The 5,404-nt window shown below is 42.3% G+C and overlaps 2 pseudogenes; both read right to left on the bottom strand.

Moving 5' to 3' along the window:
- Positions 1-358: 358 nt before the first annotated feature.
- On the bottom strand, positions 359-1,663 carry LOC143404054 (dual specificity protein phosphatase 4 pseudogene; annotated as a pseudogene).
- Positions 1,664-3,666: 2,003 nt separating this feature from the next.
- On the bottom strand, positions 3,667-5,145 carry LOC143404622 (bone morphogenetic protein receptor type-1B pseudogene; annotated as a pseudogene).
- Positions 5,146-5,404: the final 259 nt, after the last annotated feature.

Below are 5,404 nucleotides of genomic sequence, written 5' to 3'. Positions count from 1 at the left end.
TCAAACTTATATATTGAGTATTTTTGTTACATGGAACCATGCATTGTAAACCATTTATGTTACTAAATTTGGGATTTGAGCTTTCCTAAGTATAATATTGAAAAGGTAGAGAAGCCAGTGATACCTGTGTATCTACTTGTTTATTTTATGACAGTGTTCTTTTGTTTCTTTGTTTAAGGATTAAAACTAGGTGAGCTAACCATGACTGGCAACACACAGGCCATCAGCATCACCAACAATAATGACTTCAGGTCCATCAATTCCGGTGTTTTCACTGGCAATTTAAACACAGCCATTGTCAAGAAGTTTGAAATTGAAGCCATTTTTTCAAAGTTCAGGAAAATAATTGGATGCCTTCCTAGCAGTACACCATCCCTGGACCGCAGTAGTCCTTCACTGCACAGTCATACTCCATGGCTTCCATGAACCAGGAGCCCATGTTGGACTTGTGGTTGTCTTCCACCAGATGCATTTGTACTGGTAGCATCCTTGCATGTGGTTTGGGCATTCAGAGGAGACACTGAACAGGGCTGTGTTCCCTAGGGCGTGCAGCATGTCTCTCCAGGCAGCGTGGAAGGTACCATGGAAGTAGAGGAACTGAAGAATCTCCAAGGGACCCTGCCGCCTGTGCAGAGCGGCTCCAGTGGAGCTGCAATGCAGGTGAAAGGACTCCATGGCACTGGGGAGAAGTCTGCCGGGGCTCTGGTTTTAGAACAGAATTCTGGGTAAGCAAAGGAAAACTTCTCACAGCCACCTTTGAGCAAGCAGATGTCTCTTCACTGGGGCTTAGGATGGAGTGTCTGCACTATTAAAGTCAAGGTGAGGTCCTCCCTGAGCCCCTGGTGCCTGGGCTCCACTCAATGTAGAGGATGACAGCCTAGGATCCTGGAGCCCTTGGCCTGCCTATTTTCCTGGGTGTTGTATCAAAGAAGGTGGACAGAACCTCTGATAGGAAAGGTGTGCAAAAGAAAGTACTTGCTGGCGTTCCCCAGCCCCAGGGTTCAGGGGCTGCCACTGCTGTCAGCCCAGCTGCAGCCAGGCACTGCAGTCTCCACCCTGACCATGCAACCCAGGGCAACCACCACCTCCCAACCTCTTTGCCTCTGCTGCCGCCACAGCTACAGCCTCTGCCTTAGCGGTTCTCGCTCAGCTTCATAGGCTTTTTGAGCACACTGCAGTCCATCTCTCCCAGTTAATCAATAGTTACCATGGAGTGTAGGAACTGGGGTGATAGATAGTCACCCAGGCCAGCCAGGTAACAGGAATGGGCGAACAAGGGCTAAGAGAGGGAGCCTTCAGAAGTGACCGCCAACTTGGTCCCCAGAGGCTTGGGCGGCCAGACCCCTATTGCGTTCCCTTCCTCCTGCAGCCTTCAGGTTACATAGCAGCTCTAGCAGCCTCAGGTGCCTTGCATACACTGTGCTCTGACAAGGGGGTGGCAGCGCAAATGTGTGTGTTGAAGGCAGAGAAGCACTGGATCACCCCTGTCATTGCCTCAAACGTGTTTTGCTGCTCCTGCACCTTGGGCTGCAGCCTGCTCATTGCTGTTCTTCCCCAGCATTGCCAGAGCTCTGTGCACTGCCTCCACTTTTTCTTGGAGGCAGTTTGATAGCACGAATAACTAAGAAATAGTCCTTTCCCTTCCTTTCTCTTCTCACCCCATCCTGCCTCTCAGTGACAACAAAGTCAAGATCTTCAGCTGACCTGTGCACATCTTCAAGACACCATTCAGCTCCTGGCCACTTGCACATTTGCCTGCTATGGTGCTGCACTCTTTGTGATCCCACGTTGGTATATGCAACATCCACTGGCCCTGGACTCCATGTACATATCTATTCTAAGCAAATTCTTAATTATTATTAAAAATAAATTATTATTAGTGCTTCTCAAGTTGCATGATCAGAGTCAACACTGATTTTATCCCTGTGTCTTTTTCTAATGTAAGCAGGTGAAATTATGAACTGCTTCATCAGCCTCCTATTGTTTTTGATTTGTTGAATCTTTGTTATCCGTCAGCTCAAAAGCATTTCCAATTTTCCTTGTAATGTTTTTCTTTACTCCATATATATTTTTTATAAAAAGTCTTTGCTTTATTTGAAACTTCTGTTGACCTTTGAATTATTTTTTATTGTTGACTCAAAATTTAATTGTATGTTCAAATCATCTATTCTCAATAAATCCTTGAGGAAATTTTGAGTCTTGACTTATGATTGCATTTGTTATCTTGCTTTCACTGCTTCAAAATACCTGAGATAAACTTTTTTTCCTTGTACTTTTTCTATTAATTATAGACAGTGTTTCCAACTGTATATATGGCAATGGATTTCCTTTAGTTATTGTCAACATTTCTCCATATAATGTTTTTTTACTAGGTCCCTGTTCATTTTTTATATATGTTTTATACATATTTTCACATGCATATTTTTTGAATATTCATGTTTTTTGATATATATATTCATACCCTAACTCTAACCCTTACACTACACAATATTTAATACTAACCCTAAATTTACCCCATTCCTAAACCTACATTAATACAAAAACATATATAGTAATATAAATATTCTCACATACTTATATTCAAGTATGTAATTGATAATCATATACATAAGTATTTATATATGTTCACATGTAATTTATCTGTGCATTTGGAAGTTAATGAATGTGTATTCATGCATCTCACACCTTTTCCTATTTCAAAACACATATTTCTGTGTATTTTAATGCAAATTTTTACATATATATCCTTATGATTATTCATGTTTTTCAATACACCTATTAATTTCCTAATGTTTATGTGTATTTTGACTTGCATTCAATTATCAATGCTATATTTGCATATATATATTTGCTTTCACAAATTAAAAATGTGTCTTCCTACATCTCACATTAAACCCTTCCCAGTTTCAAAACGTCAATATTGCACATGTACTTTCTTAAATATTAATATTTTTCAGTATAAATATTCATTCCCTAACTATATACCAAATTTAGTACTAACCATAGTTTTACCACCATAACTAACCTACATTCAGATAAAAGCATATATACTTATATGAATACTCATATATATTTATACTTACGTACACATTTATCAGTGTTATATTTGCAGAAGTGTTATTATATTTCATATATAAAATTTATCTTTGCATTTGTATATTAAAAATTTGTATTTGTGTCTCATATTAACCCTTCCCTATTTCAAAACAAAAAAAAAAACCTTATTTTTTATGCAAATGTTACCATGTACATTCCTAGGTGTATTCATGTTTTCTTTTTTTTTTTTTTTGTTATCATTAAACTATAATAGTATAAACCTTAAAACTTATACAATATTTGTTTTATTTTGGCAAAATTAAAGCCTCTTTTTAAAAAAATGGCAATCCCAACATACAGGGCTTTCTTAGAAAGCAACATGCATTGTATCTTGAATAAGTTACCCAAGCGGTTTCTCCCTCCTACAAACAGACACAGAGAAATCTGTGGTTCTGGGAACTTCTCTAGTCTATGTCCAGGCTGCTCCCTGAGAGGAAAGGTCTGAACCCACCAAGAAGCAGGACAACATTCGAGGCTTGAACTGCAGATGCTTCTTTAACACCTTTTGCTCTGCCCACAGCAGACGAGTATCTATTGGCCTTCGGTGGAGATGCTTCCTTTACCCTCATATCAGAGTTTAATGTCCTGAGACTCTGACATTTTGGCAAGTGTCTTCTTAACACGCAGGGCTGTCAGCCTTGATGCAGGATTGTGAGCCCAGCACTCTGTCATGAGTTTCCCCATCTGCCTTAGACACTCATCACTGCTCCAGCGATTGGGGAATGAGGGCCGTGACTTCTTGATGCACACAATCTCTCTCATGTCCTCATAAGAGGGGTCAGTGGGCACCACTATACCTCCTGAAACACATCTCCGAGCAACCTCCCAAAGGATGAGTCCAAAACTGTACATATCAGCCATGATGTAAGACTGAAAGTGGTTTCTATTCAAGCTCTCATCCAACACCTCTGGAGGCATGTAGCGCTTGGTGCCAACAGGAGTGTTGGGTGGTATGTCAACTTCATTTGTATCACTAATAAATTTAACAGCCAGGCCCAGGTCAGCTATGCAGCAAGTTCCATTTTTCTTCACCAGGATATTCTTACTTTTCAGATCTCGGTGTGCAATCGCTGATTTGTCTTGAGTACTGAAGATTTCTGTGTGTAAATGACATAAGCCACTGACAGAAGAGTAGGCTAACTTCAACATGGATTTAGTGTCTAGGGTGGTAGACTTTAGGTAATCATAAAGGGAACCGTTTTCATGATAGTCTGTGATGAGGTAGAGCTGGGTCCAAGACCCAGTCCCTTTGATATCTGCAGCAATGAACCCCAAAATGTTTTCATGCCTCATCAACACTGTCTGATAGATTTCTGTCTCTCTGAACCAGCTGGCTTCCTCTGTGGAGAAGAACACTTTCACAGCTACCTTTTTGCCACGCCACTTTCCCATCCAAACTTCCCCATAGCGACCTTTTCCAATCTGTTTCACCATCTGAATCGGCTTAGCTATAGTCCTTTGGACCAGTAGAGGGAGGCCTGATCCACTTCCTGAGCTTTGAGACTGCTCAATTAAGTCTCTCAGGGATTCTCCAGGAGGAATGTAAGTTCCATCCTGTTCCAGCCCAATGCTGTACCGAGGTCTGGTTTGTTGTCTTTTATACCTGAAGTAACAAAATAAAATGATAAGGACCAATAGCAAACTACAGACAGTCACAGATATAAGTAAGGCCTTGTGGTGTATACGTCCATCAACAAAATCTCTGTTTTTCAGTGGAGGCAAAGTAGGGTGGAGGTCTTTATTACATTCATTCCTTTCTGTGCAGCATTCAATTGATCTTCTTTGATGAGGAATAGGAGTGTCCCGACACTGAAAATCTGAACCTTCTAATCCTAGACACCCAGAAGTGACCACAGGCATCCCAGAGTCGTCTTCCTCTATCATTGTGAAACAATATCCGTCTGTGCTGCAGATATTGTTGACCGAGTCTTCTGGACAATGGTGGTGGCATTTACAACGCAAGACCTTTGGACGAGGGGTGGGGGCTGTGCTCTCCCCATCCTCTTTCTTGGTGCCCACATTTAATTTTCCTGAACTTCGCAAAAGCATGTTATCATGGAAGTTCGCCCCCGCTGTGCTCCCGCACTCCGGTCCTCCACGCCGCAGTCCCGCACCTTCCGGCGAGCCGTGCACGCCCCGCCGACTCCGCGGGCCGCGCCGTCAACTTCTGGCCGCCACCGCCACCGCCACCACTCTGCCGCCGCCGCCGCCGCCGCCGCCGCGGCGGGACTTTTTTTTTTTTCTCTCTCTCTGGCTCCTTGGCTGCCTCTGGAATTTTTTTTTCACTTGCCCTCTCCAGCTCCCACTA

This window comes from Callospermophilus lateralis, chromosome 7 (genome assembly GCF_048772815.1).
Source record: "Callospermophilus lateralis isolate mCalLat2 chromosome 7, mCalLat2.hap1, whole genome shotgun sequence".
Lineage (NCBI taxonomy): Eukaryota > Metazoa > Chordata > Mammalia > Rodentia > Sciuridae > Callospermophilus > Callospermophilus lateralis.
The sequence above is the reverse complement of the archived record's forward strand: the minus strand, read 5'-3'. Positions and strand labels throughout refer to the sequence as shown.